The sequence below is a fragment of the Cygnus olor genome, chromosome 6, assembly GCF_009769625.2.
Source record: "Cygnus olor isolate bCygOlo1 chromosome 6, bCygOlo1.pri.v2, whole genome shotgun sequence".
Lineage (NCBI taxonomy): Eukaryota > Metazoa > Chordata > Aves > Anseriformes > Anatidae > Cygnus > Cygnus olor.
Genome location: NC_049174.1, coordinates 19,010,695 through 19,024,762, shown reverse-complemented (window position 1 = coordinate 19,024,762; position 14,068 = coordinate 19,010,695). Strand labels below are relative to the sequence as shown.

Genomic DNA, 14,068 nt, shown 5'->3' with positions numbered 1-14,068 from the left:
CTGTGTGTTTTAAGAGGCACTTTTTAGTCACAGCCCTCATAAAGTACCACTTGAGAGACATATACCAGGTTGGTGTATTGCAGGCTCTGTTTTAAGCTGCTAGACTTCTCAGGGCTGCTCTTCTTTTACCTCTGTTTGAGGAGTATCCTTTCAATGAATTTTTCTGAATCACTGCTTAAAGGAGTGGATCTCCTGGTCCAGCTGCAAGCTACAAGGTTGCCCAAACAACTTCCCCTTTGGCTCTTCCCTTGGAGTTCTGTGGATCCTTGCACCCTTCACCTCGCAGAAGTCCTGCCTTCCTGCGCAGCATTCTGGGGACACATGTTGGCTGAAGTGCTTAGCATGGAGCCTGAAACATTTGCAAAATCAATTTTCTACAGTTTTTACAAGAAACCATGCTAGACAAAACACTCTTATGCAGTTCTCTATTTTAGATTCCTTGGCACTCAAGCTTTCTCTCGGGGCTAAGAACAGAGTCTGCTTCTATGACTTGGGTCCTGCCAGGTCCAGCATCTGGGCCAAGGAAATCCCAAGCACAAATACAGTCTGGGCAGAGAATGGATTGAGAGCAGCCCTGAGGAGAAGGAGCTGGGGTTGTTGGTTGATGAGAAGCTCAACGTGAGCTGGCAATGTGTGCCTGCAACCCAGAAAGTTGACCGTATCCTGGGCTGCATCAAAAGCAGCATGGTCAGCAGGGTAAGGGAGGGTTTCTCCCCTTCTACTCTAATCTTGTGAGACCCCACCTGGAGTGCTGCATTCAGCTCTGGTGCCCACAGCACAAGAAGGACGTGGACGTATTAGAACAAGTTCAGAGGAGGGCCACAAAGATGATCAAGGGGCTGTAGCACCTCTCCTACAAAGACAGGCTGAGGGAGTTGGGGTTGTTCAGCCTGGAGAAGAGAAGGCTCGGTGGAGATCTTATAGTGGCCTGCCAGTCCCTAAAGGGGGCCTGCAGGAAAGCTGAGGAGGGACTCTTTGTTAGGGAGTGTGGTGATAGGACAAGGGGGAATGGCTTTAAACTAAAAGAGGGTAGATCTAGATTAGATACCAGGAAGAAATTCTTCACTGAGAAGGCATTGAGGTACTGTTACAGGTTGCCCAGAGAAGCTGTGGATGCCCCATCCCTGGAAGTGTTCAATGCCAGGTTGGATGGGGCTTGGAGCAACTTGGTCTAGTGGGAGGTGTCCCTGCCTGTGGCAGGGGGGTTGGAATATGGTAATCTTTAAGATCCCTTCCAATCCAAACAGTTCCATGATCCCTTCATCCCACTTCCCACACTTCCCTCCCCCCCCCTTTTTTTCCCCTGTGGGTGTAATCTGAGTAGTGAAGCAAGTCTTTGAACCTTATTGACTTTCTTCCTTAGGCTTCCTCTAACCTAGCCTATGAGACGCCTATGAGACACCCTTCATGTGATTACTAAGTGCCCAGCATGCTTATTAAATGGCTGAGATACTTCATCAGGACACTGCTTGGCTACCTCTTCTCTGGAATTCACACCAGAGAAAGCGGCTGGGCTGTGTACATGCATTGTGCACTGTTCAGCATATTAGGCACATTGTGACTAGCTGGGATTGGAGACAGAATTGCCTGACAGTAATGCTGCATCCCAGTGATGTACCCAGTGCTATCCTATACCAACTGGAGGAAGTTCTGTTATTAATGCCGTATGTTATGTTATTGGGTATAAATGCACTCTTAAAAATGAGGTTAGAAATAAACCCATAGGAGAAATAAGTATTAAGAACAATGTTAACGGTCTTCCTAAAGAATGTACTTTCTTCTGTTATTCCACTTTCTTTCCTGGAACTTAGTATGTCTGAGGGTTTTTGTTCTTGGGTGCTCTTTTGCTTGTTTGTTTTCCTTTGAATAGGTGAGAACTGCCTTCACAATTTTTGTTTACTGAGGTATTTGCTTCAAGAGTATTTACAAACATGCTCAGCAAATACCCAGGGTTTTCAAACAAGGGCAAAAACTCTCAGCACTTTATCTGTGCTTCAGCTTTCTCTTTTCCTGTTTAGATGTCTGACTGCTCAGCTGAGTCATCTTCCAGCATGGCTGATAACCAGCCTTCCAGTTTCCTATAGGACTCTGCCCCTAAATCTCTTTACCAGCCACTTGTTGGCTTAGCAGGCCCCAGACTTGCTTTAGATACAGACTCGTGAAGTTTCTCTAGAATTGCATTTTGCATATGTTTTGTCACTTGAAATCTCATTCAGAGTTAGAAATATATTTTAATGTTTACATGAACATCAAAGAACTTGTATTTTTTCATAGCTAAAGCTGGAAACCAAGCCAAGGGGGAAGATGGTAACATATTTTCTCACCCTTCCTCTATCTGCTCTACCCTTCAACTGAAGACATAAAGGCATAGGTGGGGAGAGGCAAACGATTTTGCAGATTTCATTAGCTGGTGGACTGTTTTTTGTTACGTCTGTCTTCTCTGCCCTGCTCTATTAAACTTTGCTGTCAGTAAACTTTAGGTACCACACTGGAAAATAATATACAGCTAAACATGGGCTGAACAGCTTGTTTGGTGGTGAAATTTAGCCTTACCTTGAGATAAATAGCAGGGATGCACATGACTTTGCTCACAGCACAGCCTGTTGCACAAACTGTGAAACAAGTTACTCCTGTTCTTCAGTAAAGGCAAGTGGTAAGTGGCCTTATTTTTAAATATTTAAGCATGTTAAATCAAAGAGTAGTTAATAAAGTGATAAAGAGTGACCTACATCTTTGAACTGAAATTTGAACTCAAGCTCTTTTGAAACTGTTCCCTACCCCGCCCCTCTTTTTTTCTTCCTCCAATGATTGGCAGAGGCAAAGCAGCACAGTCTTGAAAAAATGTCATTAACTTAATCAAAGTTCAGAGGACTTGTTTTACTGTTGTTGCTGTTTGGTTTTACGTGAGTGCTCAGACAAGTGAGAACTGTCACAAAACTCAGATGGGGGATCCAAACACTCCCACAGTTTTAGGCTAGTTAAGGTATTGGGCCTTATGTGGTGCCCTTCTTAAGCTGAATGTTACCTGCTTTTCTTTTCTTCTACAAGCCACCTTGCAAGGTATTTCTTCCACTGGTCTGAGTGCGTCTGCGAAGTGGGTATTGTACAAAAAAGTTTGGTAGCTTTAAAACAAACTCAGCAAATGAATAAAAACATAAATGCACAGCAGCAATGCTGCTGAAGTATTGATGTACATAGTACACTCAGGTTGGGCTTCTCGGTCCTTCTGTCTGGTGTATATTTACTAGCTTTAGATTTCATTTGCATCTACAATTAATAATTTTATTTCAGTGGACTGATGATGATCCAAGGCTGGCTATTACTATCGAGACAACTAGTTCGTAGCTGTGAGAAAGGAAAGTCATAGCTAGCTGAAAATGAGAAGGTTGTTAACATGCAAAGAAATGAGAGCAGACTCTGAAAGATGCATAGTTGAAATCTAATTGAGGAGAGTAGCAGTTCCCCCCCCCCCCCTCCCCCCCCCCCCCCCCCCGTCAAAATGTATATCACTGTAAAAATGCATACTGTTGGGCCTAGCTTTTCTGTCCAGGCACTATTTCGAGGTTGTGATGTTGTAAATGCACATGAAGTATACACTGTTGGAGTACTGTAAAACAGCTCTTTATATAATAAAGATCAGGAGTGTGGGTGCTTCTATTTTAGTGGACACAAGATGCTACTAGTTGTAAGAAATCAAGGTCCCAATTCCCTAATGTCAGGCAAGATTTCTACCATTGACTATCAGGGGGATTAAGATTTAGCTTATTAGTTTAGCTCTTGTTTGAGAATATCCCCAAGGAATGACCAGTGCTTGTCTGGGTCTCTTCCCATTTTCTGATACTACAATCTGGCATGAGTGTCATGGAAGATCCGCAACCAATTGAAACTCTTCTTGTTCCTCACAGCAATGCATCTTTATTGCAACAAAGCTTTGGTCTTGGTTTGATGTTGCAGTAAAATCTGGTCTGTGTAGATGTGAATTCTTACTGATGGCATGTGCTGACATACAGAATAGAAAATCAGTATCCTAACACAACAGGATGGATTTTTGGTGGGTTCAATACCATTGAGTCCTGTGGAGTCAGACAGCTTAGACAAATGTGCAACACCTTTAATTTAAAACAGCTCGGTAGAAATGTTTTTTTCTTTCCCTTCTGCTTCTTCCCCAGAAATCCATCCATCTTTTGCTGCTTTAGGCACACTTCAATAGTTTTGTACTCTATTGAAAACCAGCTGTGTTTGGCTTCTTGCTATTTGTACCTCAACTATTTCAGGACTTTGCCCTTACTAAAGAGATCTTAGTCATTAGCTTAGTCATTTTATTCAATTAACTTGCAAACACTTTTTATTCAATTAACTTAGCAAACACTTCAGAAATGTCACTTCCTGGTATCTTAGGAAGCCTTGTGATGGAAAACCCTGGCATCAGTTAACAGTCCTTCTGAACCCAGGACACTGCGTGATTTCACGCTCCCAATGTGCTGCTGAATCAGGTTGTACACAAAACATTCAACTAGACATTGATGTGCTGAGAGCAACTCCCCACAGAGCTGGATGTCATGGCGGCTTTGGAGCCTGACAGGGCTTCTGGCACCTGAACCTCTCATCTGACCGCTCCTAAACACTTTCTCTTGTTATTTGTGGAGCTGCTCTTGCCACAACAAAAACCTCTTGGAAAGAACGGGCAATACTGCCATATGATCAATCTAAGCCACAAAAAACCAAGTGCGCAAATGTGTGCTGTCATTAATGAAATAGATTGTAATGTCTGTAAAGTACTAAACCCTCTTTGGGCAGCCACTCCTTTTTTAGGAGTTTTGGATTTTTGATGTGATAAATCCTGACAGCTCTTGCAGAGCCATTATAGCCAAATACAAAACCAAATGTTTTTATTACAAAGACCCATGGCACCAAAAAACCTGTGATGGCTCTCTATTAAATATGGTTGTGGCACATGTAGTTTAAAAATGTGACATTTCTTTTGAAAATGCTGTAATGCATTTACATAAGCCACTATCTTAAATGTGATTACTCAGTCAAGATTTTTTCCCCTAGCAGTCCAGTCTGCATTCTGTAAAAATGATAGTTGCTATTTAGACTCAGTATTCTCAAAGCCTCTTTCAGATTGAAAGTTTTAGTGTTCTCAGACACTAGCATGCATGATACCTGTTTTACAGAGAAAGCTGAGATACAGAATGATTTATCTAAGATCACAGAATAAGTTATTGGTAAATCTATGAAAAGAGCATTTGCTGTTTCATAGCTCATTTATCCTGTGTTGCTATGTCTAGAGGTTAAAGTGCATAAAATGCTTGTTCAGTTCAGAAATGCAGGACTACGCGAGCAGCATTTAAAACTAACATGCATTTTCAGTGTTCTGGTGTCAAGCCAAATTGCTTGATTACTTCTGCAGGGGGGAGTTTTGAGTAAAATGTTGTTGAGGTCAAGGAAAAGAGAAGAGATTGAGGCTGTTTGGAAATAGGAAAATAGAAAAGTTGAAACAAGTAATCCTTTCATGTAGCATTGCAAACTGAGCCCTGGTGAGCTGAGAGGAGGAGCAGGGGGCATGAAGGGGAACAGCACTTCACAAAGCAGCTGGTGCAGCAGTGCTTCAGCAGGGGATCTCAGGGAGGAGCTGTTTGATAAAGTCCTGTTTCACTGGCACCATAAATATAAAACCCTAACACCTGTAGACAAGGTATTCCCAGTCCATTCTGCACTGTCCCTGCCCTGTTTGCTGATTGCTGTTGTCTGTACCAGTTGCTTTCTATGCAGCACTTGGCAGGGTTATATTTATTAGAATATATTAAAATAGTTGTATCTCCTTCTCCCCACCCCAATGTTAAAGGTCTTTTTAAATTTTTTTTCACTCTTAAATGTAGGTCACCAGTTTTGGCAAACATGGACAAGTGTTTTGCAATAGAAAAAAATCTGCCCAGCTAGGCTACCCAGCAGGCTGCAGTGAGTTCACTGGAGTGCATGGAGAAGCCCAGCAGACCTGGGCAAAAGCAGCAAATATTGAGAGAAATGTGGATGGATGGACAGGGGCCAGCAGGCATGCTGCTGCTGAATCCAGCCACGGCAGCTGAAATGCTGATCTGTGCTTTTCCACTTGTGTCAAGAAATTGAGATGTTTCTGTTGCGTTTTACATACCTGACCGTTTGTGTTAGTGTGCTCAGCTCAGCACAGGGTGCTGTTATGTTAGCGCTGTGCTCAGTTGCACAAGTTGTGTTTGCAGCAATACTTCTCCTTGTGCACATGTGCTCCTCAATGTTGACTTTATGCTTGTGAGGTAAGTGCTAAGCAGGAGAATGGAGGCTGCCACTCTCTCAATTTCCTGATCTCTGTGTAACTAAATTATTGGCCATGTTATTGTATTAACTGCGGCAGGCAGGCAGAGCCAGGAATGCACAAGGATCTCTGGGCCAGTTGCTGTATTGCAGGGTGTGGGTATCCTGGCTGCCTGTGTCATCAGGCTGTGGGGATTGCGGGAGATATGACTACTAAACATTTAAGATACAAATTTTGCTCTCTGATAGAAATTCAGAAAATACCTCTTTTCAAAGGGCTTCTTGAAAGCTCACCTAAAAGATTGCGTTGTAGAAGCTTTGTTACCTATTCCCAAACTATTTTGGGCTCCAGGAGATAATTTCTGTTCTTGACTGTAACTCTGCATTTAGCTATAGTGTTCTTTCAGAGCCTGACGTGAAGGGTGGGTTTCTGCTTTACAGAGCATATGTAATGTATCAGGGCAGAGCTGCAGTATGGATAGCCTTTGGCTATTAAAAAACAAAATAGACTTACAACCAAAGCTAAACAAATGTTCTATGTTATATACACCAGCTTTTTCAGTGCATGTAGCCTGAAGGGGCTTTCCTACTTCATCCTGGCTACTGTTTTGATTTGGAAGGAATAGAAACATCAACATGCCTTCTAATTTCCTCTACTCTGTTTTTTTTTAATATAATTAGCTTACCAAGCAGTAAAAGACAGTCAAGGTCATTAGCAGCAACTCCATTCTTTGTCTTGACATGTTAGCTACCCACTTTTCCTTCAAACTGCTCCTTAAAAATCCAGTTACTTTTGAAAGTTTAGCAACTGTAGGAGCATATTCCAATTTGTGTTTATCTTTCTAGTTTCCATGTGGTGCTCCTTTTTGCGTGCATAGAGGCTCAGGTGGCAATGAATTCTGTGCAAGATGCTATTCTCTCAGACTCATGATACTGTTCCTTGCATTTAGAGATAAAAATACAGGGTAAGGTTTTAAAGAGCTCAGAGGAAGGGGGGTGATTGGCTCCAGCTCTGAGAGCCTCAGTGAATGAGTGAATAATTAGGTAATGGTAATATGAGAAACACCTGGAAATGAACACCTGTGTGATTTGACCCTCTGTTCTTTCAGACAGAATTTGTCAAACAAGGGCTGAGATTAAATTGTGATGTATTGACAATAAGCACCACTGTGCCCAGGGTTTAGGTACATGTTGACTTGATCATTGGAGAAAACAGGTGTTTTTTTTTTTTACCTGGCTTCCCTCCCCAGTCCCTGCAACTGCTTTATGGGGAAAGAATTTTATTTCCAAACAGTTTTCTCTTTCTGTATATACTTTTTATTGGTTTTTCCTTTTTGCCTGCAAAAGGTACCGGAAAGATTAGAGAGTACCAGTTAGGGCTTGTCAAATATCTCTTCTATTCTGTCAGATGCTTCATGAACTGAGCTATCTACGTAGCTAAATTAATTATCACTATAAATGCAGCAGTTGTGTTTATCTGGGAAATACTGTGGTTAAAAATGACTCATGTATACCTTACAGAACTATTCCACAATAAACATTTACTTTGCATATTAGATAAATCCTAAAGACAAGGTTTTCCAGCTTCACTTCAGTGTCTGGCTAGAATTTCAGACAGTCTATTTCAAAATCAAAACAAAACCATTTGAGGCCTCATTTTTAGAATGCTTCTTTCTTGATAACAACAACCTTGTAACCAAGCGTCTGGACTCTCAGGCGCGGTTTCTTCTATGTAAGGTAGAAATTAACACCTCAAAGTCCATCTATTTCTTCTTTTTCAAAACCAAAAAATGGAAGGTTGCTTCCTTGTTTCTTTTACAGAACTTAAGTTCAAGTACACTATGTAATTCCTCAGAAAAACAGATATTAAAAAGTCAGTGTCAGTTAAAGTCAGTAAAAAAGGTGTATGGTGGCTTTTTTATTGGAATTGATTTAAATTGTTGCATTAGAATATTATGACTTTCACAGGTAAGGCCTGAACCTGGCTACCTTGCTTCAGTACTCACCTCCGATAGAGAAGTCTAGAGTCCGTATAGCTCTGTATTTACAGATGCATTTCATTTAAGGCCTTATTCCATATTATGAAAACATATATTGTCTTGTACTGAAACCTGCAGTGACTGCTGTTAATTTGCTCCTCTAATTCATGTATTACACTGATTTTACAAGTAAGGGTCTTTATGTATAGGAAGCACAACTAGACACTTAGTAAATATTGTGAGTTTTTTATGACAAATATAGTACAGATTTACAGCAGTATTTTACAGACCGACAAAAGCAAGTGTTTTTCCAGGAATTATATCTTTTCCTGTCCTTGTAGTTGCTGCCTCTGTTTTTAATCTCTTTTGACAAATTAAGGTAACACTTCAGCTTCATTAGACAAATAATTTAATCTACAAAGCTCCAGCATCAGAACCACATGAGACTGCTGAACTCCTGCAGTACCTTTCACCTTGAGCAAGGTCAAGGCTAGGATTTCTGCAGGATTTCAACATGATGCTTAAGAAAGCTTTTCCAAAAACCATGATAGGAATCTCCCTAGAACTTGCAATGTGAGGGAGGAAGAGGCAGTCTGGAAATGTAGATTCCGATATGTATGCTTAGCTAGTGGTCAAACAAAGAGCATTGATAACGAAAGATTTAGAAAGCAAGCATATATGTGTAACTTGCTGTTCGCATTGAAAGCGTGAGTGCAGCAACAGTGGTAGTAATAGAATATCTGAAGGTCCTTTGAGCATGTTTCTCTCAATCTTTTTAAAGTTCTCTTGCATCTTGTGAAAGCTGAGCGGAGCAGTGCTGCTGGGAAGGAATGGCAGATGAAGCTGAAGGACAACATTGCACAGCAAGGGGAGAGGCCTGTTCTGCCTTTGGCATGGGTAATGTGATCTCTGCAGGTCTGTCTTGAGCAACAGCAGGGCAGTTCTTTCTGCCTGTCTAGTCAGGATGTCAGTGAGCTTCTTTCAAGAAAAGAAGTAGGCTGGCTGTTCACCTGATGTGAGCTGCTACTCCCTGAAGTGGACCATGCAGTAGCTCCTTGCTACTGCCTCCATGTAGGGACTGCCTCCATGTAGGGAGATGTAATTAAGACTTTTCCCTCTCGTACATCCTTTTATTAGAACAACTCTCACACTTTAACTTTTTCCATCAAAAAATAAATACTTTACTGGACTGTCTGGATAAAAATGCTTTTCAGACTCCCTAGACATGTTCTAATTTTATTCCAGTAGAAGCAAGAGGAAATATTTTCCTTTTCTTCACATATTTGCTGAATGTAAATATCAGGCAGATGTATGATAATGAGTTTCAGTAGTCTGACTCCAACATTGCTGATAGTTTGGTACAATTAAGTCAGGACTAATCTTAAAATAGGCCTAAATCCCAAATAAATATAGCATTAGGGTTGCAGCGAATAATTCCTGCTTTTCAAAAACAGTAATTGAGTGCAGAAATATTAAAGGCAAACCACATGGGGGCCCAGTACATCAGATTTCTAATCTACTTAAGAGGATCATTTTATATGGATAGATTCAATTAAAAAGATAAATACATTCAGTATTCTCAGAGGAGAACCTGCACATATTTTATATTCAATCTAACCCATAGGATATAATTTAAGCGTCCACTGTGGCAGTGATTTAGACTTTTATTTTAGCCTTCTCCAAAAATGAAATTATTGCATTAATAAGGGCTCTGGAAGATCTGGCAAATTTTGCTCTGGCAGTTTGACATTTCTCTCTAGGTGCCTGCCCTCCTTCTTTCCGTTCTCTGGCAGGGCAGAAGGGGAAAGCATACTCCTGCCTTCCTTCTCCAGTCGCCAGGATGCTGTGCTAGCTTAAGCTGCTGCTGAGAGGCTAGGAGGTGAGGTTACTGATGTCTTCAAGTGCAGCTGCTCCAAACCTCCTGAACTCATCTGTCAGTGTCCAGAAACTCTTAGGGAATATTTGCTTGCATTGTACCTGTCTCTAAGAAATGGCACACTGGTTAGATTTGAGTAAAGGAGATGGTAAGATCCTAAAAATCTCTCATGCAGAATTAGGTGGTGGGTTATTTGTTTGATAATAGGCTGATACTCTGCTCTAAACTGGAAGCTTGTTTGCAGTGTTTCCATATGATTACCCAGTTGGTATAATACTGTGGACAGAGTGAGACCATGCTATTAAGCTGTCCAGGACTGCAAATACTAATGCACTGAAGAACTATTTCACATGATTGTATCACTGCCCTGCAGATTTGTCTGGACTGTTTATTAGGACTGGATCAAATGGTGCTATATTCCTAAAGCCAGAAGCTAGATAATTGACTAAAATTTTGTAGTTTCTTGGATGAGTTATAACCTTACTAACTTGTGTACTCAGTTTTATGACGTTTTCTATCAGCATGGAAAAGTTTGCTCTAAACCTCAGCTTAAATTTTGTGCATGGCTTATAAAGGTCATTGTGCCCAAGGCTCCTTATTTTCCACTTAATCAGCTACCACTTCCATGGCCCAGTTGCATTTCAGCAAACATCCCTTCAGTGTAATGTGACACACCCAGTGAATTTGCACAATGTGCATTTGAAGGAAGCCCTGATCTTTTTACATCTAAGGACAATGATTCAAGTGTTTAAAATTATCTGAATGTTCTGCATATCAATTCAGCATTGTTGTAATGCCTGGGTCTTTCTAAATGTGAAATTAGTAGATTTAGGACCCGAGCTCCCCTGCAGTGTCCCCATAGATAGATTGTAGGTCACAATAACATGAGACAACCTAATTACCATAGCTATTGAAAGGAGTGAATACACAGTAGGCACTGGATTATGAATGCTCAGTTCCAAGGAATTCATTCCTTAAATGCTTACTGCTGGGTCCTTTGCAGGCATGTACAGATTTTTATCTGTTTAGTTGTAAATTTGTTCCACAACCATTGTGACAATATTGTTAGTAAAAGTATCTGCAAAGCTGTGAAAGATACATCAGCAAATACAAAATGTATTTATGCAGTTGCCTAATTCTTTTTCTCTTTTTAATGCTGAAACTGGCAAAAAAAAAAAAAGCTGCTGATTGTACTTTTGATTGTCATGCATACGACTCCTGTGTTCCTTTTATGTTTGCTTTTTTTTTTTTGCCGTATGACACTGCAAATGTGGGGATGGTCACAATCAGAAGCCCAGCAAAACTTGAGGAGCTCAGATTTTAACTTCATGGCTGAAGATTTTGTTTTCCTTTATTTGTGGTAGTAGCCACAATGCCATCTGCATCCCTGAGAAAACTTGTCACAGCATGGGCTTGCATGTGAGCACTTAGATCTTAGACTCGGAAGGGTCAGCTTAGCTTTTTTAACCTGAGAACAAGTTTAAGTGTAAGAGAAATAAAGCAGGTTTTGTGTGGCACTGTATTGTGTGTGTATCACTAGAAAAGCTTTTCCCATATAGATGAGGCCCTAATGAGTGGAGGTGTAACATAAAGGAGAGTCCACTGATGATATTAAAAATATTGATATGGCATGTGAGCAGACTTTGTCCAGAAAGCAGCTCTAAGGCATGTATATATTCCTTGCCCACGAGGGCTGGGTTTGTGAGGAGAAGCTCATGCAGACAAAATGGTCTGGCAGCAGAGCAGAAAAAGTGTGTTGTACGTGTCCACATGGATAACAGATGAGGACAGAGGTAGGATGTTTCCACTAGCACTTGCTCCCTGTAGCTCCTGGGACTAAGCCTAGGTAGAGCTGGTGATAAACTCTTAATAATAAAAAATTTGGTAGCTTGGAGGCTTCCATTTTATACTGGTTCAGGCTGAGACAGTGACTGAGACAAGAAACTGGAAATATTAGTGTTTTGTTTTGTTTGCTGCTGCTTTGCTCCTTTCAAATATTATGCTGAGATAGTTGCACAGTCTGGTTTGAGCACCTGCATCTTCGTGGGCCTGAACAACAGACTTTGGCTCCTGGTATCACCATTCAAGGTTGTGTCTGGATTCATTTCTACAGGAGGGCAAGGGCAGCCTACCTACAGTTACCAAATGGGAGCTGTTTCCACATGAATTCACTTTGTATATTGTGCATGTTTAAGGACCAATAGTAACAGCCAGAAGTTAAATGAATTGTGAGAGTCACCCTTTTGCCAGTCAGTCCCAAATACTTTTTATGACAAAGCTCATAGGATTTTTAAAAGATGGCTTGCACTAATTCTGTAGGAATTGTCCTAGGAAAAAGATCATATTTTTTTTCTCTTTTAAATGTGATTTTAATTTTTAGAAAACTGCTTTCTAGTAACTTAATGTAATCTTCAAGCAGTGAAAAGATGCTTTTTGGTGCTTTTTTTTGAAGTCTGACTTAACAGTAATATTTGAACTTCTAATATTAATCTTCATCTCAGTGAAGGCAGTCTTCAGATTCTTCATTTTTATGCAGTAAGAAGGTTGTGGGTTCTTTTATTGTTGCTTTTAAAAATATAGTCCCCATGTATAGCATAATAACACTAGATATGATGTATCTTCAGTGTATACAGATCCTTAAAGATGCAGACAGGTACATAGAAGGTTTTACAAGCCTGTGTGTTTGAGCACCTAACTTTGATTTTTAAGCTTAGCTTGCTGCCAAGGATAACTGAGCACGTTCCCTGTTTCTGTGCTGAAGAAAATCTCCAAAGAACGTATCTGCCTATTTAGACACTTAAGGATCCTTGAAAATACCTTTTGTCCTAAGGACCCATTCCTAAAAGTTTTCTTTTAGGAGCTGTTGCTGATGATATGTTTAACCATGAGTCTCCTTGAATTGATTTTTTCAAATGTAGCTTCACAGGTTGTGGAAGGAGTACTAGGAACGGTTTTTTCCCATTACAGAAAATTTTCCAGCACAACCACACTTAACTTTTCACATTTGTATCACTGGAACATGTTAAGACCACAGTATTAGGCTTATTTAAGCGTATATTTCAGGACTTCAAGAAGGATTTCTTTAATTCTGGGACAACTGAGCTTTAGTCACCGTGTCTGGCCCATAAGGCTGGGAGGATCTGGGGGGCAGGGAGCAGAGTTGGGGGTTCTCTGTCCCTACAGTACCACTTAGGGTCCTGCCTGGGGCAGGTGATGGTGCCCCTGTGCCAGTGGTGAGGCGTCTAGGGAGCAGACAAACTGGGTTTCCCCAGGCTCTGTGAAATGAGATGGGGCTCAGCCCTAGCCCCTGGGACAAAGCTGTCATTATTTGATGGGGATTTAATGGTGCATTATGAAATGAAAGTTGCGTAGGCCTGCATGGCTGTAGCCCTTGCTTTCGCTGCATGTTAACCATGGGGTGAGCAATTGAATGCTTATCCATGTGTGATCGTCTGCACTGCTACGAGGTCGTTATCAGCATTAGCGTGCTGAAGTCACCCCAGCCTCCATCACAGTGCTGCGTGTGGCCACGCAAGGAATGCTGCTATCTTTGTCCTTGTCCCAAGATGCCAGCCAGCAGTTTCCAGTAGCTGTTGGAAAATCTCAATTTATAAAATTATTACCACTCCTTTCTGTGCTAGTAAAGCTGTGTGCTGGAATCCAACCTCTGCCAAGATTTTTTGCATGCTTTCATGGCCAAGTGGCTGTGTGCTGTTCACATGTTGTGGTCTTTGTTTTTTTTATTTTTATTATTATTTTCTTAGTATGAGGGATGGGTGCAGCTGGGTGAGCATTGCATGCAGAGGAATAAAAAACTGAATGCTTCAGGTGAGGTCTCAAGTCAGTGGAAAAGCAGTGCCTAGGGGCTTTGTGATATATTTTGATACCGGTAGGTTCCATGGCTGCTTTGGTTTTCTGCTGC

The 14,068-nt window shown here is 41.1% G+C and overlaps 1 protein-coding gene across 4 annotated transcripts in view; it reads left to right on the top strand.

Annotated features, from left to right (window-relative positions):
- The window catches only part of ITGA6 (integrin subunit alpha 6), a 116,155-nt gene that overhangs the window by 33,020 nt on the left and 69,067 nt on the right, over positions 1–14,068 (top strand). Inside the window, exon 1 of one of the 4 annotated variants that reach the window (XM_040561368.1) lies at positions 9,150–9,167. The exons of the other annotated variants lie outside the window; for them this stretch is intronic. The gene's annotated coding sequence lies outside the window, so the exon portion shown is untranslated. Of the gene's footprint in view, positions 1–9,149; positions 9,168–14,068 lie in introns of those variants that run through there. 4 annotated transcript variants of the gene reach the window in all.